This window comes from Meriones unguiculatus, chromosome 5 (assembly GCF_030254825.1).
Source record: "Meriones unguiculatus strain TT.TT164.6M chromosome 5, Bangor_MerUng_6.1, whole genome shotgun sequence".
NCBI classification, from domain to species: Eukaryota; Metazoa; Chordata; class Mammalia; order Rodentia; family Muridae; genus Meriones; species Meriones unguiculatus.
In genome coordinates this window covers 117,101,954-117,127,695 of record NC_083353.1, presented here as the reverse complement: position 1 = coordinate 117,127,695, position 25,742 = coordinate 117,101,954, and the positions used below count along the sequence as shown (strand labels likewise).

The window sequence follows — 25,742 nt, the reverse complement described above, 5'->3', positions numbered from 1 at the left end:
GGCTTCGTGAGCCCCGACAGGAAGGCGGCTCCGTCCTCCCTCCAGCGCTCACGCGGGACAAATGGCCTGAGCTGAGGGGACTCCGGTGGGGGGCTCTGCCTGGCTGCTGGCCGCGGGGTCCTCCCACAGCACGTCCTGCTGGTCCCCGTCTCTCCACGCCTCCCACCCCGCCCCTGGCTAGCCCCGCCCCTGTGCATTCAGACCCCCCCCGCCCCGCCGCCCGGTGAAGGCCCCGCCCTCTCCGCCTGCCGGCCCCGCCCCCCGTTTCCGCTGACCGCGGCGGTGCGGGAGGGAGCGGAGCCGGGGCGCCACACCGAGTCCAAGCGCGGTGAGTGCGGCCGGGGCGGGCCGGCGGCTTGGGGCACCCGAACGCGCGAAGTTGCGGGGGTTCGGCCCGGTGCGCGGCGCACGGGGCGGGCAGGGCTGGGCCCTCGATCGGGTTCCCAGCAGGGTGGGCGTCTAGGGGCGCCCGGGAAGAAGGAACTCGGGGGGGGGGGTGCGGATCGGGGGAGGGGCAGGGGCGGGAAGGGGCCGGGACCTGAGGGGCCTGTCACCGCGCCCCCCGAGCTCTGCTGCGGGTCAGCGAGATCTCAGGAATGTGGGGCTGCAGGACGGTGGACCGCAGCCACTTCACGCCCCAGCCCAGGGATGGGAGACCCATAGGATGCCTTAGGAAGGGAGACCACCCCCCGGAACCTCCAGGGATCCCGCGGACCGGCTGGAGACGGTTCACCCCAGGGCCGCAGACACGGTCTGGGCCTGCCTTCGGACCCGCTGGAGCCCCCAGCCACTCCTTGGGTTACTGCCGGCGGAGCGACACTCAGAGTGACAGGGCTTTGGCACACCCCTCGATTTGAGATGTAGCCCATCTGTGCGCTCAAGTTTGGGCCTTTAAAAACAACAACAACAAACTTTTATGTGGTTGGAAAAAACCAAACCAAACCAAAAAACTCCAAACAAGCAGCAGCTTGTGACACCGGCAGTTGACTGTTGTGCATCAGTTTTGGGTCGCTTCTCTCTGTGATGAAGGATAACTGGTCGCTTCAGCATCTTTCTACAGATGACTGTCAAGTTTGCAGTTGGGGTAGTGAACTCTCCTCGGAGCTGTTCTGATCATGCCTGTTTGTGCCGTGGGCAAGAACGGAGCAGTTTACCTTTCTCGCTTCAGAAAACTAAATTTGCCTTTTTGACCTACACGTACCCCCTCCCCTGGGGTGACTCAGGCATTTCCTCCTCCAGGAAGCTTTCCTGGGCTAGTGGAGAGCACAAAGAACTCTTACTTTGATCGCTACATACCTGTCTGCCCCCCCACCGTTCCTAATAGCCTCCGGGAAGGGTGGTGTGTGTGTGTGTGTGTGTGTGTGTGTGTGTGTGTGGTGTGTCCATGTCCTATGAAGCTTGCTACCTGTAGAAATGGGGAGATAGGAGAGGGATTGTGGAGCATCTCAAACAATGGACTGGGCAAATAATTTATATTTAGCTGAGGAATGCGGGGCGGGAGTCAGACAATCACACCACTTCCTATATCAGCCTGGTCCTGGCGCCTGATGTGGCCAAGTCCAGGGCTGAGGTTGACAGAGGGAAGGACATTGGGGTATATACAACTCCCAAGTGTTATTTGGTTCTTCTGATTGAAGACCTACTGTGCACAGGCCAGGAACAACTGGAGTACTTCAGCATGGACTGGCCCCTCCCACCCCTGTTTATTTGTTCCGCTCGGGAAGACTTTTTAAATCCGCCAACGGAGATGTGATATTAATTCCAGTAACTAGTGTTCATATGAACTTATGGCCAGCCACATGCATTCGCTCGCTGCCCGTAGGCCGGATATACTTCTAATGATCTATACCTGGCCCTGGGGTGTTACTTTTATCCGCCTTATTGGTTAGAGAGACAGCACTGGAATAAATTACCTTTAATGTTACAAAACTCACTGACAGAGAAGTAGACCTTGGTCTGGAAGCTTCCTAGTGCACCTGTCTGTCTCCATCTTTACTGAGCCCATCTGTGCCCTCCCTTCACCGGTGCTGAAGTCTTGGGCAAGTTACTGCCCTTCTCTGCTCCCCATTCAGGGGACTGGGTTGAGCGCCTCCAGGGCCTCTTCCAGCAGCCCTAAACTAACAGTGTAACGTGTAACCCAGTCAGTTTATACATTAAGATTTTTATTTATTCTAAATTAGCATACAAAGTCATAGGTTCCATTATGGCATTTTCATATGTAAATTTTTTTGCTGATCCTTCTCCCCATCCCCTTCCCTTCTCTGTGCCTCCTCTCTCTATATATATCTATCTATTTTTATATATGTGTGTGTGTTATATATATATGTACACACACACATATATATAATTTTAGGGTGTGTGTTATACGTGTGTGTATGTGTTTGTATGTGCAGGTAGAGGCTAGAGGGCTTACTGGGTGTCTTCCTCAATTGCTCTTCACTTTTCAATCTATATATTTGAGACAGAGTCTCCCGATATGTAGCCCTGCCTGACCTTAACTTACTATGTAGACCAGGCTGGCCTCGAACTCAGATCTGCCTCAGCGTCCTGAGTGCTGGCTTTTAGAGGGTGTGGCACCATCCTCCTGCCATTCTGCTCTCTGTATGGCCTCCCTCATCCTTGCCTCTGTGACCCCGTTGCACCTGGTCCTGGGAAGTGACGGGGTAAGGCCTTGGGGAGCGCCTTCACCTCTGTTGGCCTGGGCTTCCTGCTTTACACAATGAGGGTAACAATACAATGTTTTCAGGGCTTTGGGAAGGAGTCCTGACTTCATGCATGAGAAGCATGTAGCTCAGGGCCTCACACACAGCAGGTGCGCATTGAGTGGAGGCTGTTATTTATAACCTAGCCGGGTGGCTAGACTAACATGCTGGCAACATGAGAGCACAAGACGTCGCTGCTCTTCCACCGAGGTCCGGGACTGCTGAGGTGGTCATCTCTGCTGACTAAGAGGGAGTGGGTATAATCCAGGTGCTTTCACCTGGCACTTGCCGTCCTTTCTCTTCTGCCCCAGGCTGCCTCTTTAGCCTCATCTCTTGTCCTTCCAGGACACTGCAGGTCCAGCCAGACTGGTCTCCCAAACATGCTTTGGTCATTTCTTGTTTGCCCATAGTTTGTGCTGTTCTATTTTCCTGTCCTCCAAGACCCTAATCAGGTGTAGATCTTCTCAGGGGTCCTTTGGAGTCACCATTCTCAGCGAACCCTTTGCTTTGGAATTCCCGTGGCATTTTGTGTCTTTACCTGTCTCTTGATAGGTAATTCCTTAATGAATTTCACCACCAGCACCACCACCATCATCATCATTTTTCTTGTTCTTTTTTATTTTGAGACAGGGGCTGGCTATATAGTCCAGGCTTGGCCTTGAACTTGTGATCTTTCTTCCTCTGCTTCCAGAGTTCTGGGATGACAGACATTTACCACCATGTCTGGCTTCCTTATTGGATTTTTGTGCCAAGTTCTGATAAGATGTAAATAAAAATGATAAAGGTTACTAGGCATGGTGTGGTATGCACCTATGATCCCAGTACTTTGAGGCTGATGCAGAAGGATCCGAAGTTTAAGATCACACTTAGCTGCCTTCTGAGTTTGAGTCAGACTGAGTGATACCTTGTCAAAAAGAACATGTCATCTTTGGACATATGATTTAGTCAAGAAGTTAGGAAAGGGGCTTCACAAAAATATGGTGGTGCATACAATAGTTCCAGGTTTTTGGGAGGCTGAGGCAGGAGGATGGCTTGAGACCCAGACTTTGAGACCAACCCTGGACAACATAGTTAGTGAGTGGCTTCTGAGAGCAGGATGTTGAGAGAATTCAATGTTGGAGCAGTAACCCTGATGGAGGAGGGCTACTGGAGGCAGTGGGAGGTGAGAGTCATTCAACTTTGATGGGGCGTGGGTGTGGGAGCAGCCTGAGGACAGATGTCTGACCAGCTCAGCAGAGCCAACCAATAGATTGGGCAGGTGGATGAGCCATCCTGTAGGTGGCTTCAGTTGTCCAGCCATGGAATGAATTCCATCCATCCATCTGTCCACAAGAAATAGAGTGACTGCTGTGAGCAGGCTCTGAGTTGGTGAGCCTTGGAAAGCCCTCGGATGTTTGTGGTTTTGGCGTGAGGCTCACAGAAGCAGGTCTGGGCTCAAGGAAGTTAATAGTGGGTGGAGATCATGGTGAATGGCTGGGGCCTGCCAGGAGTGGTAAGGAGGATAAGACCCAGAGAGACTGTAAGAGATGGGATCAAGACCATTAGTGGGAGCCGGGGTGTGGTTCAGTGGTAGAACATGTGCCTTGTATGTGTGAGGCCCTAGGTTCCACCCCTATCATCGCAAACAAAAGTAAAAAAACCCAAAATACAAAACAACAACAACAAAAAAACCAACCAAACCAAACCCAGACTGGACTCCTCAACAGCCGGAGGAGTTCCCCTGATCTTTCAGGCCGAACCAGAGCTTGTGGCTTCAACCGCAGAAAAGAGTCGCAGGACTGAGCAGTGTGAAGGAGAATTGGAGATTTTACTAGAGGTATTTAAGTACAGACTGTAAGCACAGGGGCGAGCAGGGTTGGGGGAGGCTTAGAAAGAAAGACATCGTGTGCTCTCCAGGGGGGATGGTGGGTGTGGGCTCTGCAGAGCAGTATCACAGCTAGCTGTCTTAGTTCAGTGTTGATGTCTGTCGAGCCGTGCTTTAAAAGCTTGCCTGTCACCCCCCTACACCCTTTTAGATTAGAAACAGTTGAAACAATCCATGTACTTGTTTTGTTTATGTTTATGTGTGTGGGCATGAGTGTGTCACTGTGAAGGCGGAGGATAACTAGTGGAGTCAGACTGAACTCGTGATTTTACCCAGGAGCCGTCTCTCCAGCCCTCCTGTCTGTTTTGATGTGAGGTTATAGGGTAGCTCCGGAGAGGCCTTGGATGGAATTAATAATCCTATCAGATAAAATCAAGAGCCACCAAAGTTGCGTAAGAAGTTTATTTAGCACATGTCCTTGCCTGCAAATAGGCTTTGCGCTTAGGTTCCTAGAAAATTACAGGATCCGTCTGGGAAGGGAAAAGGGCCCCCGAGCAGTTGTTACTGGCCTTGGAACCCTAGCTTCTCTGCTGTGAGAGGTCTTAACCAGAATCTTGGGGGAAGGGCTATTCTCCCTTCTCATTTCCCCGAGATTTTCTCCGTATTTCTTGCTTAACACTGGTTGGATGGGAGCCTGGGCAGGTGGCTCAGGGGTTGCCTCTCTTCCAGAGGACGTCTCTCTGGTTCCTAGCATCAGGAGCCACATCAGGTGACTCACAGCTCTAGAGGATCCAGCATCGTCTTCTGGCCTCTGCACACACACCACCCTCCCATCAACAAGAAGAAACAGCGTACACACATACATAAACATACACGAACCCTTAAAGAGAGTTGATTGGATGGGGGTCATGAAGGAAGCGTGCATGGGGATTGGCACTGGATCCAAGTGGGGTCTGATCCCTGTGCTGGTTCTATTGGGTTTCACTTTTCTAACGTGTTTCTTGAGCATCTTTCGGATATGGCTTATAATATACAATAAATATATAAATTACATACATACAAATATAATTATATACATATGAATTATATACACATTGTATGTTACATATAAATAATATAACATATACGAAGTATAAAAGTATAATTATATACATACATTCTATAATGCACAAATATAATATGTAGTCTCTGATGTCTCCGTTGTACTCACTGCTCAGAGGCACAGACCTGGCAGAGTTGTAGCTCCGACATTCACAAGAAATGAGCCTTATATCTTCCGGAATCCCAACTTTGCACCCGCAGCAGTATCTGTACGCAGGCCCGGTCTTCTGCGGAGTCATGTTTCCGTGGGGAGTCAGATGCTTCCTGTGTCTCTCCTCATGTCCCAAGTTGACTGTCCCTAATGTTTGCTGCAGTTTCTCTTTCACTCTCTTGGCTCTTTTTTACCAAGTTAAACTGCTCCACTAGAGTTACTGCGGGAAGACACGGAAACAGCTCACGCAGTTCCTTCCCATCAGTCTTATGGTGTACGGAGACCAAGCTTACACCCCAAGAAGGTTACAGACTCTTAAGGTGTTGGTGAAAATTGTAAATACTAAATCTTTGGATTTAACCTTTAGTCTAACCGTCTATCCCAGGGCTGGCAAATATATGGTATGGATATTGTTACCTATAAAACTGTCTCGAGCAGACATTACTAATCAATTACATCTGCCTTCCTGCTGAGCTAGGGCTTGGGTTGTGCTCATAATGCTTTAGGCACCCACCACCAGCTAAGCGGAGTTGGCACCACATCTGGAACCTGTGTGCCATTTCTGGCTCTTGCCAGTTGTTGAACGAGTGGCTGGGAGACTGCTGTCCTGCAGAGTGGCCAGCCGCTGCACAGAATTTACCTGGTGTTTCGTTTCCATGCAGGAGCATCCTGGGGCCGAGGTGCCTGCAAGAAGTACAAGGAAACCAGGTCAGTGTCGGTCTGGTCTGTCGAGTGCTAAGACCTCCCGGCCGTTTCAGGCCGTCTGAGGTCAGCTTTGAACTTTGGTTTGTGTGTGTGTGTATGTGTGGCACTGCATGGGTGTGGAGGTCAGAGGACGCCTTTCCAGATGTCAGCTCTCTCCTTCCTCTTTGTTTTGAGGCAGGGTCTCTTGTTTTTTGCTGCTGTACAGCATAGGTGACTTTCCAGCTGATTTTCCCATCTCCGCCGTAGGAGTCCCGGGAGGATGAATTCCTGCTTCTACTCTTTTCTTGAGTTCTGGGGACTGGACTTAGGTTGTCAAGGCCGGCTTGGCAAGCACTTTTTACCTACCCTAGACCTACCCCCTCCGAAGCTCCTGCCTCACCCTCCCCAACCCTGTCAGTTTTACTGTATAGCTGGGACTGGACTAGAACATCCTTTGCAAAACTAAAGCCTTGAGTTCAGTCTTCCTGCCTCAGCCTCCCACATGCTGGAATCACAGGTGCAAAGTTGGCCCTTCAACTGGGGGCTAGATTAGGATACTGACATTTTTCTAGGCATCTCTTGTGCTCTGGCTCTTGACTTTGAATTAGATTTTGGGGAGGGGGTGTGGTTTGGAGGAACCTTTGGGAAGCAGGAGGAGCCGGTGGTTCCCAGCCTCCTGCCTTCTCCACTAGGTTGGGGAGCATGGATGGAGGTGCTCCCCACAGGCAGGCAGGCTAGACAGAGGCTGTGGGAGCCGCTGGCCAGCCCCTAATGCTGCCATTCCGGCACCAGGAGTGCCTACCTCTGCTTCTCCAGGCTCCTGGATCCTGCTGATGGAGTATCTTTGTCCCCTCTACACTCTTTTACATTCAGGCCCCTGCTGAGCAAGTCCGCCAGAAGCTGCTAGCAGGAGCAAATGGATGGTGCTGATTCAGGCTCCCTGTGGGAGCTGCTCACAGACCTGGGCCACGTTATGTTTTAATTTATGTGCATTTTATTCCGTGGCTTCTCCCTGCTGGGTGACTTGTAAATCTCTTACCTTCTGTGAACCCTGAAGTGTGGTTAGGGGAGGAAGGAGCAAGGACTTTGATGGTGCATGTCTGGTGGCTTATTGCTGCCAAAAGATTCCCTGCCTGTGAGTCCTGGAAAAGCCTCCCGAGTGGCCCAAGAGCCTCTTATCCTGGAAAGTTTTGCATGTTGGACTTAGATTGTCTGTGTTTGTAATTTGTCAGCATTTAGCCCTAGGTTTTGGCTCTTTCCGTGTGTCCACCATGAATTCAACGTGGTTCTGTTTAACAGCGTTTTAAGTCTCATTTAACATTCATAACGGCCCCAAGAGGTAGCATTTTACAGGAGCAGTGGCTAAGGCTGAGGTTCCATTTCTTGTGGGAGATGGAGGAGGGACCAGCCCAGGTACTCTTGCCTTCTGTAACTTAGGCCCTTTCTTAGCAGCCCTTGGGAATCCCCTGCAGGACTCTCCCAGGGACTCACCCCAAAAACACTTCCATGTTTTGGAGGTGGGGTTAGCTCTAGTTGACCTGAAATTCAACATGTAGAGCAGGCTAGCCTTGAACCCACAGAGATCCATCAGCCTGTGCTACCCAAGTTGGGATTAAAGCTGTGTATTCCCAAGAAGATGTGCCCAGTCTTATTTGATATGCCAAGGTGGGTTGATATCCATGGGAGGTCTCTCCTTCTCTGAGAAGAAAGGGAGGGGAGCAAATGGGGAGGAGAAGGGAGGTGAGAGGGAGGGACTAAAGAGAGGAGGAAGGAGGAAGCAAATAAGTAAATTAATTAATTAACGGGAAAAAGCATATGTGCTCCAATTTTTAAGTCTTTCTCCCTCTTCCCTGGACCTGTACTGGTGTGGGTACCTACTCTTAAGGACTCGGGGATAGAGGGATGGTTTTTCTGGCACAGTGCCTTCTTCCACATCCCAGACCCTGTTGGCTATGTTCCTGTTGGGCCCCCACAGGCTGCTTGTGGAAGGGAGGTTCCCAAGGGGCCTGCATCACTGTGGGCAGACAGACAGCTCCTGACATCACGCCTCTTCCAGCCAGGTGACTTCGTGCTGCCTCCGGCACATCTGTGTTGACGCCCTGTACGAGAGAGATGCGTTGAAGGGCTTAGCAGACAGGATGTTTGTCCTGAGTGATGGGCTTTGGCCTCTGGGGCTTTGGTTTTGCCATTTCTTGTCATGCCTGTGAGCGTCTGGAATGGTGTCCAACTTTGGGGAGGGGTCAGATCCTGCCTCTCATTGCACGTGACCTTTGCAAAAGTAATTGCTTTCTTCAGACTGGGGGACTGGGTGCTAAGGTCACTTCTAGTTCCTGCCTGGGTGGTTTCAAGGTGAGCTCTGTCCGGATTTAGCTTCCAGACCCAGGTCTTTCTAATTCCTGTCCTCTAAAGCTCTCTTTGCTGTGGGCCTAAAGGGGGGTGGAGGAGGGAAGGAAGAAAGTTAATGATTAACCTACTGCTCTGATTTCTGATGAAGGACAGGGATTGTTTAGAGAGATGGTGGGCGGCCTGTCCTGACCTCAGCCTCCCCTCTGGCCTGTTGAGTTGTTTTTCCTTCCCTTCTCATGGACCTTATAGTTCGGCTCCCCTCCGCTTACACTGTATTACTAATTTCTTTCTTTTTTCTCTTGAAATTGTGTTCTGGGAATGAAACCTGGGCCCTCACGTATACAAGGAAAGTTCTCTACCCAGTCACACACAGCTTCTGAGCAGCAGCCTTCCCTGTATGGCTGGTGCCTATACATCCATAGCTTCAGCGTCAGCTGTAGCCACAGCCAGCGAGGCAAGAATGCCAGCCTAGGGCACACCAGCCTAGGGCTTCTTCTGGTCCCCCGAGCCTCACATCCCAAGAGCTCAAATTCTTCTCTGTGGCCAAATGTAGCATTTTGGTTTTTTGATCTGTCCCTTGGCTAATATTGTGTGTGCTGTTGAGTTTACCCCAGCCTTTCCAGCCCGTTTTCCCTCTTACAGTGGGTGTCTGGAAGCGACTTTTGCTCTGATACTTTCTGAACCTTGTGACTGTATTTGCTAAACCATTTGGTCTTATGGGTGAAGCAGGTGGAGAATAGTTAGGAAATCTTGAGGGGGTCACGAAGCCCCTAGATGCTTCTGGGACACTCTTACTTGTTGGGGAGATATGGCTGTCCCTGCATGATTTCTGAGGGGCCCATGGTCTCTGGGCAGGATCCTGATGAGGCTTTGGTTTGGGACTCTCAGAGAAGCTTTGTGCAGATTTGACCAAAAAAAAAAAAAAAAAAAAAAAAAAAAAGCAATTCCCAAGCTGGGTGTGGTGACACACACCTTTAAATGCCTTAAATTAAGGCAGAGGTAGGTGCTCTCTATGAGTTCAAGTCCAGTCTAGTCTACATAGCAAATTCCAGGCCAGCCGTGGCTCCATAAGGAGACCTTGCCTCAAAAAATAAAAAAAAAGAAACAAAACCATAGAAAGAAAAAATGGCAGTTCCTTAGGTTTAAAAGGGAAAGTGAAACACACACACACATACATACACACACACACCCTTCTGGAGCTCTGGTGGGTAACGGTCTGTGTTGGGAGTACAGTCTGCTCTCATGGAGAACATCCACACGTGTTTCTGGCAGCACACACAATGTATTCCCCTGGGAATATTTCTGGTTCAGAGTCGAGGAGAAGGCCTCTAGAAGAGCGGTAAAGCGGGAATGATCTTGGTCAGGGGCAAGCTCAGAGTGAGCCTGTAACAGGGTCTGACCATGCACATGTGTAACAGGGTCTGATCATGCACATGTGTGTTTTTAGTATGTATGTGCATGGCTCCTCGTGCCCATGTTGTGTTGTTCTGGGACTCAGCTGGGAGGCCCAGCTGTGGCCTCTCAGTAGGTGAGTGTGTACCTGTGCCTCTCCTTACTAAGCATAGTACTGGCGGCCAGGCCTGCTCCCTCTGCTCTGGCAAGCTGCCACAGAGTGGTGACCGAGGTAAGGCCCAAGCTCTTCACCTAGCTTACGGGTAGAGGTGCCAGGGACAGGCGACCAGATCCTGTTTCCGCAAGCCCCCAGTCTCCACCTAGGGGAGGACTGCTCTGAGCGACAGGGTGACTGGCTGGGTTTGAGTGGAGCGTGTGTTTCCGGGTGTGTGCGCATGGAGAGTGACATGTTTTGTTTTAGAGAAAATGAGGTAGAGGTTTGGGCTTGCGATTTTTCACTTGTCTTAATCCTGGGAGAATCTAAATGGCTTTGTTTTGAAAATTGGACACGGAGATTTCGGGGACCTGAGTGAAGAAGAGCTGTTGGGTCCCCTAGGAAGGCAATTAAGTTTGCAGCCAGTGTGTGGATCTGTGTGGCCATTATGTATGTATGTATGCTTGCATGCATGCATGCATGCAATGTATGGACCTGATGGGTGGTGAGGCTGATCAATTACAATGTAAACCATGAAATGAGTCAGTAAATAGACAGTGGATGTCACTGGTTCTCACTGGTTTGCTGCTGGGAATAGTTGGGCATGGGGGAGGAGGAAGTGCCAGCCTGGGAGGGGCAGAGGAAAGCAGGATTGGCACTGCCCGTCTTGGGCCCGTTGTCCGGTGTTTTTCGGAGGAGCTGAGGTGGTTATGGCCAGTCAGCCTGTGTCTTGAGAAAAGAGCTCATGCAAGGAGACTAATGCAGGGCAGTCCATCAAGAGGGGGTGGATAGACATTCTCTGAGAGGAAGATCCGCTGTGGGAGGTAGGCACTGGCCTGGAGAGAAAGCTGAGGTTTGGGTGTATACAGGAAAGGGGCTCTTTGTACTTGTGGTTGGCGCGCGCGCGCGTGTGTGTGTGTGTGTGTGTGTTGTGTGTGTGTGTGTGTGTGTGTGTGTCAAGCTTGGCGGTTGGTGGAAACAAGTGCTGCCTGAGAGGGAGGACCTAGCTGGCCTGGAGGGTGGACTCCTTACTCTGAGATGCTTCAAGTGCTCCCCAGAGCAGTTTGGGTTTGGGATGGCTGGCACTGGGGAACAGAAAATGGAGGATGGGAAAAGGATGTTTCAGGAAGCACAAGCTCATAGCAGAAACCAAAATGAAATTTTAAAGAAAGCAGCAGCTACGCCTTCTTCATCCTCTCTCTTCTATTGTTGCAGAAGATAAACAAATCTTCAAATGTTACATAAATTATAGAAATGGAAGATCTCCCCCAATTCTGCCCTTTAGAGATAATGGCCTTTAATACTTTGGTTTGTGCTCTTTCTAGATTAATGTTTTCTTCCCCCATGTTTTGTTTCTTTATTGTGTATGTGTGTGCATCAGGGGGTACCTCTACCAAGGTGCACGTGTGAGGGTCTTCTACCATGTGAGTTCTGGAGTCAAAGTGAGGTTTTTAGGCTTGGCGGCAAGTGCCTTTGCCCACTGAGCTGTCTCTGTACTACTCTCCAGATATCTTTATGGTAAGCTGGAATCTGGCCATTGCCCTGCTCATCGTCTTTGTCCCCAGGTAGATTGGTTGATTCTCTTATTCTTCAGCCACCTTTTCACACCAGAATGATCATTCATCTCAGTGGCTGCTCACACTTGCTGAATGGGTTTTGTGTCAATTCTAAGCATTAGAATAGACGGCTCCAAGATTTAGTGGGTTCATGTAACTACCCTCCGTTTATTCTCTGTGCTGTGGGTTAGCCTTTGTTCTGAGCTCAGCTGCTCATGCCTAAGCTTCAACAGGGTGACAGTCCACTGACGACTGTTGAGATCTTGGAGGATGCAGGAAACCCTGGCTCATGCGTGGAGTGGCTGACTCTGGCTTTCAGGTGCTCCCCTCTCCCCTGACATGGTTTCTCACTATGAAGGAAGCTGGTAGTCTTTCAGTTGAATCTGTAAATGCCCCAGTGATCTAGGCTCTGAGTTCTCCCAACACAAAATCCATCTACTGATGGTAATGACAGTGTTCTAGGGTGGGAGAGAGGTTGTGCTTCTTGGTGACAGGACTGGCCAGGCCACATTCAGTGGGTATGTGCTCAGGAATGGAACACCATGGATGCACAATTCTCCTACACAGGGAGAATTAACAGGGGTAGGATAATTGACCAGGGATTAGACCCCACAGACCTTTGGACAGCCCCCTTCTCTTCCCAACTCTTCATTCTAGAGGAGTCAACTAGGGTCATTGGTAAGAAGGGGATTCTGTTTCTGTGCTGCTTCCAGGCCCCCTGACTTAGGTAGTTTTGGTGTGCTGTGTGTGGGGAAGGGGTAAGCAGCTTGTCTATCAGAGTCCTACACTTTGAAATAGATAGTGTCTGTTGCCCTGGGGCTCCTAGGACTTCCTTCCTTCATCCTTTTTGCCCTTTGAAAGTAGCCAAGAGCTTAGCCTCTAGATACTCACTGCTGTTTTTTTATTGTCTCTTCGAAAACTGTCAGTCTGGGTGACAGGCCTTTAACACAGCCAGATGGGCACTCCAGGTCCAAGTCTGCTGGGATTTCACTCATTCCTTTGTCCAACAAATCCATCGTAGGCTGCAGGCTTTCTCCTCATCTCCTAGTAACCCCAACTGTGGAAGAAGAGGCCCTTATGACTCACAGATATCATGTTCTCAAAATTCTCAGGCAGCCCACAGTGGACTTGACATTTTGACTTCTCACAAGGTGTTCGTTTTTATAGTTTTCTCCTTCCTTGCTTCAGTAGCTCTTCTCTCTCTGTGAAATGTCATCAATGGCTGGAAGGCTGGAGGAAGCAGGAAGAGTCAGCAGCAGGGCACTAATGAATCCCGCTCCCGGTTTTGAGTCTGCTCTCTTGGAACTGTGGTGGAGAAGCTCTGCCTTTCTCTGGCCTTTGTCAATCTCACCTCTCCCTGGAGCACTGGTTGGCCCCGTAAGGGGCGCACACCCAGAGCACAGCAGTGCTCTTTTGCCTGTCAGCCTTCTGGTTGATGTGCATCCTTCAAAGAAGAACTAAGGTAGATGGGCCTTTGAGTTGTTTTATGTTCTTTCTTCTCCCTGGCAGCATCTTTTGGAAAAGAAATGGTTTGCAGCCAAGAGGCTCACTGTGAAAGTATCCCAGGCATAAACTCTTGGCAGCTTAATGTAGCTCAGCAAGGGGACTTGGTGAAGACTGTAATTTAGGAGGGAATGCGGCCTAGTGCACCTGGGTGAGTTAGGGACACAGTATCATGCCTCTGTGGTGGCATTGATGACACGGGGCCAGCGTACTGGCTCCATTCTTACCAGTGCTAAGTGCCAATGGGCATGTGTGAGCTGACTGCAGTCCTTTGAGCAACCTGGCATCTGGGCAAGGCCATAAAGTGAGTTCAGCCACACTTTGGCCAGGCATTTGGAAAAGCTGGGTGGAGGTCTTCAGCCTGCTGTGTTGGGTGTTGCTGGCTTGAAGCAAATGAGAGGTCAGCTTCCCATATGAGAAGATTCAGGGGACTCTCTCTGGTACCTAACCCTTCTGGTTGAATCCTCATCCCCTCCCCTCCCCCACACTTCCCCATTACTGTCTCCTCGTGGCTGTGCAGAGGGATCAAGCTTCAGTATGCTTCAGGGTCATAGAATCAAGGAAATAGCGGATAATTACTGAACACTGCAGTTCCTCAAGGATGGAGAAACTCTCGGGCTAGGTGCTCTGAGCAAAAAGAGAGCTGTAGTTAGGTGTTGCATTAGGGATAGGTGAGTGTCAGCTTTTTCTGTTTGTGGCTACCAACTCTCTGTTTTATCTAGATCTCTGGTTTCCTGCCAGGATGGTCCCATAGTGCTCTGTGGTACCCAGGAGTGGGCTGTGATGACAGCTAGCCAAGTAGGGTAGGAATTGCTGCAGATGGCAGCCAGAGCCCTTTATGTAGAACTCAAATGAGAAGGCCTGCCTTGGCAGAGCTGGGATTTTCATAGTTAGACCAAATTGGGCATAACGAACAGTGGTACCCAATTTCACCCTCTACCCCACCTACTACTTATACAGCTGAGTCACAGTTGTTTATAAAACCGCACATCTCTAGCAGGAAGGCTTATTATTCTTGCCTGAGGATGCTTACTGGACTATGCCCAGAGCCCTGGGGACCATTTTTAAAGGAGACAGTTGCAGGTAGCACATCTGGAATATGGATGTGTCTGAGAGGGAGTTAAGAAGTGGGGAGGCAGGCCTTCCTGCCACCATGCCCAGGGCTGGGTGAAGTTGTGGGTGCCCTGTACCTTCTCGTGGCTGGAACACTGCAGTCCGGGACAGGTCAGGTGGAATGGCCTCTCTGTCTAAGCAGCTCACGTGTTGACCTGCAGAAGAACTCTGCCTATCCTGGGGCTGGTGGAGTCCTCCGCACTGTTTTCGCCCAGTGAATTATTTCAGGCTTGCTTACTGGCGTTGGGAAGCTGATGTTAATCGCAGGGCACACATGTCAAGAGAGGCAGCCACACAACTGGCCTGAGCCCTGGGGGAACTGGCCTGCAGTTGATTTCCTGGGCCTACATTGCAGCTGGCCCTGGTGGTGCTGTGCCCCTCAGCAGAGGTGGGTGGGCTCACCTCTGTCTCTGTGTCGGGGAGGGGCAGTGACTTCAGTCAGGGAAGGTGGCAAGTGGTGACTCCAGGCTGAAGGTCCTTTCTCCATTAGGTCCAGGTGCTGCCTGGACTAGTGAGCTAAATTTGACGCTGGCTCATGGCAGGAAGAAGGAAGGCGACTGGGAAGGCAGGGTCCGCTTAGCTTGTCATGAAAGCCTTGATGCACTTTCAGAGATGTGAGGAGGGAGTCAGCTATAGAAAGTGAACGTGCCTGCGGGCTGTCTGACACCACTCCACGCCCAGCGATTGGGGAGGTGGAATGGTAGTCTAGCAGATCCCCTTTAGAAGAGCCACACCCATGAAAGATGCCACTAAATGTTTGTTGATGAAGATAGGAAGATAATAGGCTCAGATACGGACAGAAACACATCTGGGCCAGCTGTGGTCTGAGGGGCTTGTAGAAGACCTCCTTTCCTCTAGCCTGACTGGCTGGCTGCGATTCTGCCACTTGACAGAAGCTCCTTGGTGCCAGTGTTGGCAGTAGCTTGGGCAGGCATTTGGGCATGAGGTCTTCAGGGAAGGTCAAGCGAGCCACACATGTCTGGATCCTTCCCTGTCTTGCCTCCAAGGGAATGGTTCCCTAATATGTTCCTTTTGCAGATGCCAAAGACCGACTAAGAAACACTCCCTGGCCTTTCTGAGGCTGCTGTGCAGTTTTAAAGAACCCCCTCAGAAGATGCTGTTTTGTGGTAGTGGTGCTTTCAAGCGAAGAGTCTTTAATATAGTCCTAATTCATGCCAAGAACCAAAGCCCTGCTGCTACCACATTCTAAACTCCGTGAGGAAGGCCTAGTCTATGGCCTGTGATCAGGCTGTGCTGATGGGGTATACACACACAGACATATACACACAGACACAGAGACACAGACACACACATGCACATGCACAGACACACATATAGACACACACAGGCACACATAGACAAACACACACAGACATAGCCACACACACACAAATACACACACAGCAATAATAGCTATTTTAGTATTGGGATCAACCCTACAGCTTTATGCATGCTAAGCATGAACTCTATCACGGAGCCACACTTCCGGCTTCTATATTTTCATTTTAGTAGATTCTAGTAATTTATGGGATACAGCATGATATCCCCAAATATACATATCGTGTGCAGTGATCAGATTAGGATAATATCTTAGACATTTATCATTTCCTTGTGTGGAGAACATTCAACATCTTCTCAGTTGTGACATGTGGTTATATATGCCTTTAATCCCAGCACTTGGGAGGCAGAGGCAGGCAGATCCTTGAGTTCGAGGCCAGCCTAGTGTACAGAATTCTAGGATGGCCAGGGTTGCATAGCAAGTGAGACTCTGTCTCCAACAATAACAATAACAATAACAAGAAAACATCCTCTCAGTTATCTCGAGACGCTCGCTTGTCTCTGCCATGGATGCTCTCCTGTGCTCTGCTCTATAACCAGTTGCACCCTGTGCCTCCTAACCCATTTCCGCTCTCCCTTGCCATATCCCCGTTCTCCCAGACTCTTGTGACCCAGGCTCTTGTGACTCTCTGGACTTTAACTATTAACCTCTGCAGATTAAATGAGCATGCAAGAGACATGTCTGCCGTGTCCTGGATCTCTCCCATTGCACGTGGCCTCTGTCCTTTCTGAGCAGCAGAGACTGGGATTCTCCTCACTGGAGTTTTTCCCTGTTTTTGTGTTGCCTGGCGCCTGACGGATACTCACCTTTTTTCCCTTCTTTTGATGGTAGCGACAGAACCTGCTCTATATGCATACTTAGCACACACTCCACCACTGAGCTCAGTTTTTTTTTTTTTTTTTAATTATTATTATTTTAAGTTGAGTCCTATTTTACTTACATTCCAATTCTGGTTTGGAATCATGATTTTTCTGCCTTCGTTTCCGGAGTGCTGGGAATGCAGGTGTATGCTACCTTCACTGACTCGCTCTTACATTTTTTAAATGAACGAATGCCGTGCATGCAGTCTGGACAGATCCACGCCCCTGATGTCATCTGTCGGTGCAGGACTGAGTGACTGTTGGCTGAATTTAACCATCCGTCCTCACTCTTGTGGTTTAAAGAGCTTCTGGGGAGGACACCAAAGGCTGCCTCAGGTCAGAAGCCCCTTCTGCAGATGCCCCCAGCTCTGGAAGGGGAGAGTCACACTGTCTTTCCCAAAGTCTCTGGAGAGGACGTTGAGGGAAAAGGGAGGTTGTGCTTGGAGCTCTCACACTTGGGGACACTGAGGCTGGCTCTCCTGGGTCCTGGGCAGTTGGGCGGAGGAGGCTGGAGGCAGACTTTCTTGATCTTACGTGTATTTGGTTTGGTCTCTTGTGTCCCTCCCACATCCCAAACTGTTCTCTCCCTTTTCTTCCCTCAGCACTGCTTGCTTACCCCAACACCCTCAGCTTCTGGTGAGTAAGGCTTGCAGTGAGGCGACCTCTCTGGCCTGTGGGAAACTTTGTAGGAGACCATGTTCCCAAATGACCAAGTCCTGAAGGCCAAGACCGGCCGGCATGTGTGGGGTTATTTTGGGGTTGGTGGGTCGGGCTGAGATCTCTCTGGCATGCCTGGCCTCTGGCCTCTAAGAATTGACCAGAATGGAAGGCTGATAAAAATCAAGGCTCCAGGAATAGCCAAGAATTTGCTTAACCTCTCGGAAGAGGTGCCACTGCCCTACGCAGAACCCACAATGGAAGTGGGGCCTGAGGGAGGGTGGGATGGGGAGAAGGAACGTTCCAGAGGCTTCTGCTTCCTCTTCCTCCCTCAGCCTGCTTGGTCGAGGGATGGTGAGTACAGTGCAGGGCTCAAGGCCAATCTGATAAGAAGCAGGACTCAGGGACCAGAGGAATGTCGTTCCCCCCACTCCCATCCCTCCCAGGGGAGTTGCCTGGTAACAGCCATTGGCTGTGCCTGTGGTTCAGGCTCGCTCTCCCTGTCTCACTGTTTCTTTATCCCTCTCAAACTGAGGGCTGACTGGCAATAGCTCTGGCTTCAAGTCTTCAGAGAGCTCTTAAGTCTTCCCGCCACTCCCAGAACCCATGGGTGAGTATGGAACACCCTCTTTGTATTGCTGGGTGTCTTGGTGCTCTTCCTCTCCCTCCTCTTCCTCCTCTTGTATTTGAGAAGAGATCTCATTACATAACCCAGGTTGGCCCCTGGTTCATGGTCCCTCTGCCTCAGCCCACGGACCTTTATATTACTCTTATCTGTCTGTCTGTTGGGAGCTGGAGTGGACCAGTATGTGTGGACACATAAAGTGGACCAGAGCAGTGCAGGACATCATAACAAAGCAGCTCAGGGTCTTCACTGGCTTCTTCAAGCCTTAGGCGTGTTTCTGTTTGTGTTTTTCTGCACGCATGAATGTCTGTGCCTGTGTGTGTGGTACTGAGGCTCAAAGGCAGGATTCTGTTCATGCTAAGCATGCATTCTACTATGAAGGCGCATCTCCTATTAAGGCACTCCTTAATTATCTTTATTTTTATTTTTCATCAGTCCTCACTCTGTAGCCCATGCTGGCTTTACAGTTTTCCAGCCTCAGTTTCCAAAATTTTAGGATGACTGGCGTGCAACAGCATACCTAGTTAGCCTTGGATTTCTTTTATCTATAAAAGAAAGGGGCTGTCATGCTTGGGGAGCGCTTTCTGTCCTTAAGAGTTGCCCCATTCCAGAGGTGGCAAGAGGAAGGGCCTTATATGGGTAGGATGCTTGTGTCATTTCTGTGTGGCACCATGGATTCATCTCAGCTAGCCTGACTCCACGGTAATTCTGCAACCTGGGGGTTCAGAGGTCATATCAGTGTCTTAAAATTCTCACCTGTCCTCTGGACTCCTCTGCTTGTAATCACTGTTCTAGCAAGTTCAACATTTATATTTAGCTACCGTCTGTCTCTTCGTCTTTCTCTTTTCTTGTAGAACTCCAGGAATGTGGCTGCTGGGCTGTGGTACTCCCTGTGGGTTGCGGATGCTGTGTTGGCTCTCTTCAGTCTTTCTGTACTTCCCTTTGGACAGTTTCTGCTGATAGGTCTTCAAGCACAGGGCTCTTTTCTTTGGTGGTGTCTGGTGTGAACGAATCCTCTCTGGCATAGTTCTCATCCCAGACACCGTAGTTTCTACCTCTAGATGTTCACATGAGTCTTTCGTATCTTTTCTGTCTCTTTTGTCATATTTCCCTTTTTGGCCAAAATCACATCTGTAAAACCCATTTTGTCTCTCTATTCATAGAAGGCTCACCGCCTCTCATTTTGCTGGGGATCATGCCCATTGATCTTTCTACTTCTTCAGTGCTTGCTGTGTTTTGATTGGATGCCAGCTAGTGTGAGTTTACTATTGACAGATGCTGGGTTTTGTTATATTTCTTTAAATAGTATTGGACTTTATTCCGGCACGCATTTAAATGTCTTGGGATCGGTTTCATACAGTTAAGGTTTGCTTTTAAGTTTCTTAAAGGGTAGCTCTAAAGCAGACTCTGAGTCCAGGGCTAATTTAGCCTCAGTACTTAGGCAACACCCTTCTGAGGACTCTGCCGAATGCCCCGTGGATGAGGTCTCTCTCTGGATGCGTGCACTCCACAGATGGCGTGGGGATTGCTTCCCGGTGGTTCTTTTTCCAGTATTTAAAGTTTCACCCTGGTACGTGTAGGGATCAGCTCTCCAGGGGGCTCCTCTACATTCTCTCCCCTCAGTCCCCCCCTTCTCTGGTGTTTTGCCCTAAGACTCCTAGCTGCATGAGCTCTAGTTTTCATCTCCTCAGACTCCACACAGAGCATCCATCTCTTGAAGCATCCATCTTGGACGTGCTGCCAAGGCCGTCGGCTTGCGGTCATAAGACCCACCTCTTTTGTTATCCTTCTCAGGAATTTCAGTCCCCTCCTGTCCCTGGTCCATTGTCTGAGGCAGTTTCATGGCTCTGTCTAGTTTCTTAGTTGTACTTAGTGACTGCAGCCTAGCGTATTTTTTTTTTTTTTTAAACACATGAGGTTCTTTTTATTACAAATCATTACAAGCTGCAGCTTGGGCTCAGACCCTCCCACCGCCGAAGCGGTGAGAGCTGAGAGCCCCGTGCTCAGGTTAGTTGGGTGATTTAAAGATTCTGGTCCCTCTCGGCATGCCCAAGGCAGGGGTGATTCCTGCCTAGCAAGCATCTATTGGTCAAAATGCCTAGCGTAGTTTTAAGACTGCTCTGGGGCTTCGGCTGTCCCTGGAGCCACCCTTCCCCACTGAGGTGGGCATCTTCAGTAAGAAGGATCACAAGACCCCATCAACAGCATGTTGTCATTCCCCCCACTCCACCCCTTCAGTTTTATCTGGTTTCTCATTCATCTTTCCAAGGTGGCTGGCCCCCTACTACATAGACAATAAGGCAATCTCAGTGCTTAGTGTATAGCGGGTACCTAATGTTCTTTGAATAAATAATTGAGACTAAATGGAAGAAAATTAAAGCTACCAATGGCATTTGGTAACTAAGGAGATTTTTTTGGTGGTGTTGTTTGCTTTTGGTTTGTTTTTGTTGGGTTGGAGCCCAGGGCTCCTGTCTACTAGCCAAGTGCTGTACCAGTAGGCCATACCCCCACCGCTGGTCTGGGTGCAGTACCTGGTTTATGAGAGTTCAGACTACATCTGAACTCCTGCAGTATTGGGTTTATTTTTTTTTTTTTCTTGTCTATTTTGAAACAGTTTTAATCTGTAGCCGAGATTGGTCTGGAACTCAGTATGTAGCTGAGGTTGGCCTTGAATTTTTGATCTTCCTGACTGAGGATTATAGGTGTGTACCGCCATACTCAGCTCAGCATTGGGTTTCTCTCTCTCTCCTTTCTTTTCTTCCTCCTGCTTCTCCTTCTTCTCTTCCTCCTCCTCCTCCTCCTCCTCCTCCTCCTCCTCCTCCTCCTTCTTCTTCTTCTTTCTCTGTGTGGTCTTGGGTGTCCTGGACTCGCTTTATAAACTAGGTTAGCCTCGAACTCAGAAATCCACCTACCTCTGTCTCCCAGAGTGCTGGGATTATAGACATGTGCCACCATGCCTGGCTCAGCATTGGGTTTCTTAATTCTGCTTGGGACCCTGTCAAGTCTGAGTTTGTCTACAGGAGGGTGATAGGAGAGTGGAAATAACATGGCATGGGACTTGGATGAGAGCCTCAGGAACATCCATTTTATCTGGGGATTTTTCTTGGGAAGTGTGATGGAGGAGGGCATCTATGTGATGGCCTTCATGGTGTATTGGAATGAGAGTCCACCCTACCTGTGCAGGTGAGGGATTCCAGGGAACCAGAAAGGAGGCCATGACCCGGACATGCTCTCTCACTGAATGCCATCTAGAAGAGGAAGGGGCACCTTGGGAAGTGGTGAGCTGTTGGGGTTTAAGGAAAATCCATGGTGCTGCTGAGGGATGCTGTGTTTGGGAAGTGGCATTGTGTGAAGTAATCTCTTAAATACTGTGCACTCAACTCTAAATCTTACAACCTAATGAGGGCCCTGTGCTTCCTGTCTGCCTTTCAGCCTTCCATCCCCAGTCTGTACATACACAGACCCACAGACACAGACCCACCCACACACACACACACACACACACACACACACACACACAGGCATACATACACATACACAAGGACACACACAAACACAGACACACATACACACACACAAAGACACACACAAACCCAGACACACAGAAAGACAGAGACAGAGAGAGAGACAGGCAGGCAGGCAGACAGGCAGACACACACAGACACAAACACACACACACACACACACACACACACACACACACACACACAGATACACACACACCCCTGGAGTGTGCTCCTTGCCTCTGCATGTCAACTGTGGACACTGTTTCCTTGTCTAAGTAGGTTTCTTCTCAGGGGCCCACAGACTGGCAGCTAACCCCCGCTCTCAGCTGCCATCTGCTCTTGTCTTTAGCATTTTGACTGCCCCCTTGTCAGCAGCTTGTCACGTTGTCTCCTTATTTGGACACACAACATCTCTGAGATAGAGATGACTGGCTCATCACTTTCCTGCTGGTTTCCTTCCCCACCATGTGACCTGGGCGCTCTGTGAATCCTTCAGTCTGTCCACCAGGATGTAGTGGTTCTGGTCTGAGGAGCATCACTCAGTGAAGAGGCTGCTGCCCTTGACCTGCTCCTTTGGGTCTCCTGGGTCTTCTGTGGGGGCCTCAAGGACTAGAAGCTGTCATGGCGTTGTCAGTCACAGGTCTAGGACATGGCATACTATGGGCTCAGCGAGCGGTTGTCTAGCCAGTGTCTGAGAGACCCTTCAAGCTCCTGCCCTTTCATTTGCAAGGAGGTCAAGCCATATTCCACCCTGGCTATGTAGCTCCTAGCTGGAGAGGGATGGAAGAGAGACCAGTTCTGGAGGAATCATAAGCCAAAGGGCCTTGTGGGCAGAGCCAGTATTAACTACCCTCAAGCTCTTGTCCAGTCTTCCTGCTCATGGACTGTTGGGGCAATTTCTCAGCCTTACCTGTTTTCTAGGAAACTACATGGCACCTGCCTGGTGCTTGTCCTTCAATCTTTCTGTAGTGGTTGATTGATGGGGCCCTAGGTGAGTCAGGTGGGTGAGATGGGGAGCAGGAGCTATGTAGAAAGCAAGACTGAAGCGAGAAAGTTTGTCAGGTGGCAGAGTACCTGGGAACACCATGGGGCTCCAGACTCTTGCCAGCCTTTCCTCCTGGCTTTCTGCTCCCCCTTCTGTCATCTTTCTCATCCAGGCATAGTGGATGCAGAGAAACACTGTTGATCTAGGGATTCAGCACTGTCTACTGCCCTTAGCCATGGCCACTGGACAAGTTTGCCTGGAGAAAAGTCCTAGTTTCTTTCTCTGCAAAATGGGGAGAGAAAGGGGAAGGCTCCTTCATGGTCTTTGGGATGACATGGTCTCTCAGGGAAGTTAGCAACTTGCAGCATTACTGCTGGAAGGCCTATGAAGGCGCCTTCCCTATCCTCTCCCCATTTTGCCTTCCTCAGCCAACTGCCAAACCCTCCGCAGCCCGCTCTCCTCTTCCTTAGGAAGCAGAAGGAATGGTATTTGAGGACTGGATGTTCCTAGAGGGCTGGAGCTAGAATGATTGTGGGCTCTACACAGCAGTGTAGGGAGCACTGAGGAGAAGGGTAGTTGCTCTTTGCTCCCGCAGTATGCCCAGGGTCTACAGGGGCCTCTGATGGAAGCGGTCACCCAGCAGGGACCGTTGACTGTGTGAATGGAGTTCAGGAATGATGGTCCCAGCATCAGGTGGGAATGTGGTGCCCTACTCCACCTGTCTGCTTTACACATGGTGAAGGTGAGTTCGGCAGTGAGGCAGTGTGTCCCAGGCCACATGCTGCTAGGGGGGTACGCCTGCCATAGACCCTAAGCACTCTGCTTCCTGTTTGCAACTTGTTCCATCAAAGGATGTCAAGGCAGTGAAAGAAATGACAACATCATTGCAGTCGGTATCGAGAGTGCATTCTGTAATAATACCCTGGCCTTTGGCATCAGTGGCTGCTCCTTTCACTACTTCTTCTCTTTCCTTTTTTGGTTCTGAGTCAGCATCTCCCTGTGTAAGCCAGGCTGCCTTAGAACCCACAGTGGTCCCTCAGCCTCAGCCCCCTCTCCCCCAGCCGGGTTCTCACAGCCTTCTTAAAATGCATGTTCAGAAAAGAGTTTCCCTGAACTTGTTTTTCATTCCCCTTGGCCGACTTCACCAGTTCCGCTGCGTCTGACCCAAAACGTGCTTGCCCTTGACTTGACAGTAATGAAAATACAGTTGTCACTCTGGGCGTATGGGGGCTGGTTCTAGGGCTTCTCTGGGGACATTAAAGCCCAGTGGTGCGTGAGCTCCTGTGTAGCCTGGTGGTGTTTGCAGAACATGGATGCACACAATCCATGTTCTTTCCCCCATATGTTTGGACTCATCTCAAGGTTACTTGAGACTTGACCTTTTTGCCAGCAAATGCCTGTACCCTCTTGCAGACCAGAATCCTTTTCCTGCAGGAGGAGAAAGCCATGGTACTTGAGGCTGGATTATGTGTTATGATGATCATAATTCAACATAACATTAAGTACCCTTGGGCTGTGTTGTAGAGGGAATAATGACAAGGAGGCTCGAACATGTTGGCTACAGAAATGTTCTCATCCCCTAAAGACTTTTGGTCTATAATTGGTAAACCCTCAAGTACACAGCCTTAGATATAGAGGGACGCTGCTTACTTATAACCTTTGCCAGCTGTATCCATGGGGGCTATTGTCTGCATACTAATATTTCACTCCAGTTTTTATGTTGTTTAGCTGTCTGTCTTCTCTGCACGGTTACTGGGTGTGAGATATGTTCACTAAACAGTTTTTGACACTTATTGTGTACAGGCAGGAGGTCTGAGGTCTTGGGATTTCAGGAGTGAAGTGCACGTAATAGGCTGGATTTCTGGAGGCAGGGTCTGTGTGGCTCTGGGTCTCTCCGTGGTTTTCTCTTAGCACTCAGGGCTCCTAGCTAGGGGTCAGAGAGCTGGGGCTGGCAGCGACGGTGAGAAGTCATTTCAGAGCCTTCCATTTCTGTAAGGTTCGTCACAGTGCCAAGCCCCAGATTCCTCTACCCCATCTTGTTATTATCCTTATTACCTCTTGATAGTGACCTGGAGGTGTGGCTAGAATGGAGACTGTTTCTGTTGTGGGATGCTGTGGCACCTCGTGACGGCAACTTGTGTGTGAACAGTGGATGTGTTTTCCATCCTCTCCTTTGCTTGGCTCACACTAGGCGTCCCAGGTCCCATTCCTTCCAAAGGTACCCGGAGTGCAGCAAAGTCCTGCCTGCAAGACCTTACATTTTGGTGGAGGAGATAGATTGTAAGAGTAGAAAGTCAGCTCTTTTTTTTGGTATGGTGACAAGTGCCACGGTGGGAAGAGGAGTGAGGACGGGAGCAGGTAGGGACTGCAGAAGGCCTCATCGAAGAGAGCACTTAAGGATGGAAGAAAGGAGTTGAAACCCTGTGGATAGTGGAGGAGAGGGATGCACGCTAGGGCAGAGGAGGCCAGGACATTTAACGGCCCTAGATACCAGCCCCTGAGACTGTTAAAGGCCCGTCCACATGGAGGAACAATAGCCTGAGGCTGGGAATGCCATTCCCAAAGCTATAGTTTTTTTTTTGTTATTTGAGACAGGGTCTCACTGCATAGCACTGGCTAGCTCTCTTGCCTGCCTTTGTCCCCCCTGAGTGCTGGGATTAAAGGCATGTACCACCACACCCAGCCAGAAGGCTGTCGTTTTTATGGTGGGAGAGAGAAGGGATCCGGTGGGGAATCTGGACACAGGAGTGACAGCTGCCTTAAGTTTGTGGCTGTGATGCCATGGTGGCTGTTCTTTCTCAGGCACTGACCGTGCCCATCCCACTTAATCCTCACAGCCTGGTCTCATGTTGCTGAGGAGGGGGCTGAGGTGTCTAAGGACCCAAAGGTACAGGTCAGTCTGAGTTAGTGTGTGCTCCCGGGTAAGGGAGGCTCAGGCTGACTCTGTGCCCACCCCGGGGCTACTCTAGCCATGAGGAGGGTGAGGGTAGCCCCTCCTCTCACTCTGGTTTGCCGGAAGGAAAGGCAGATGGGTTCCAGATGGAGGAGGTTGCTTAGGAAGGGGAACTTGTGCCCCATCTCCAGACAGGAGCCCTCCCACCTCAGGGGCCCGCAGCAGGCTCTCCCTGCTAGTTCTGCTACTGACTTGGGCCAGACTCGAGCTCATCTCTGCTGTCACCCCAGGCAGGGGAGCGGAGATCACTGCCTTGCCCTCCCCAGGGAAGGAACCTCCCTTTGTTCTGAGTGAAGTTGGCCCCTAAACAC

The 25,742-nt window shown here is 50.2% G+C and overlaps 1 protein-coding gene across 5 annotated transcripts in view; it reads left to right on the top strand.

Moving 5' to 3' along the window:
- The first annotated feature begins 225 nt into the window (after window positions 1–225).
- Tspan9 (tetraspanin 9) overlaps window positions 226–25,742 on the top strand; it is a 185,611-nt gene continuing 160,094 nt past the window's right edge. The window contains exons 1-2 of one of the 5 annotated variants that reach the window (XM_021637062.2): window positions 234–328; window positions 6,421–6,466. The gene's annotated coding sequence lies outside the window, so the exon portion shown is untranslated. Of the gene's footprint in view, window positions 329–6,420; window positions 6,467–17,866; window positions 17,973–25,742 lie in introns of those variants that run through there. The other 4 variants (XM_021637065.2, XM_021637063.2, XM_060384252.1 and 1 more) reach the window with 4 other exon arrangements.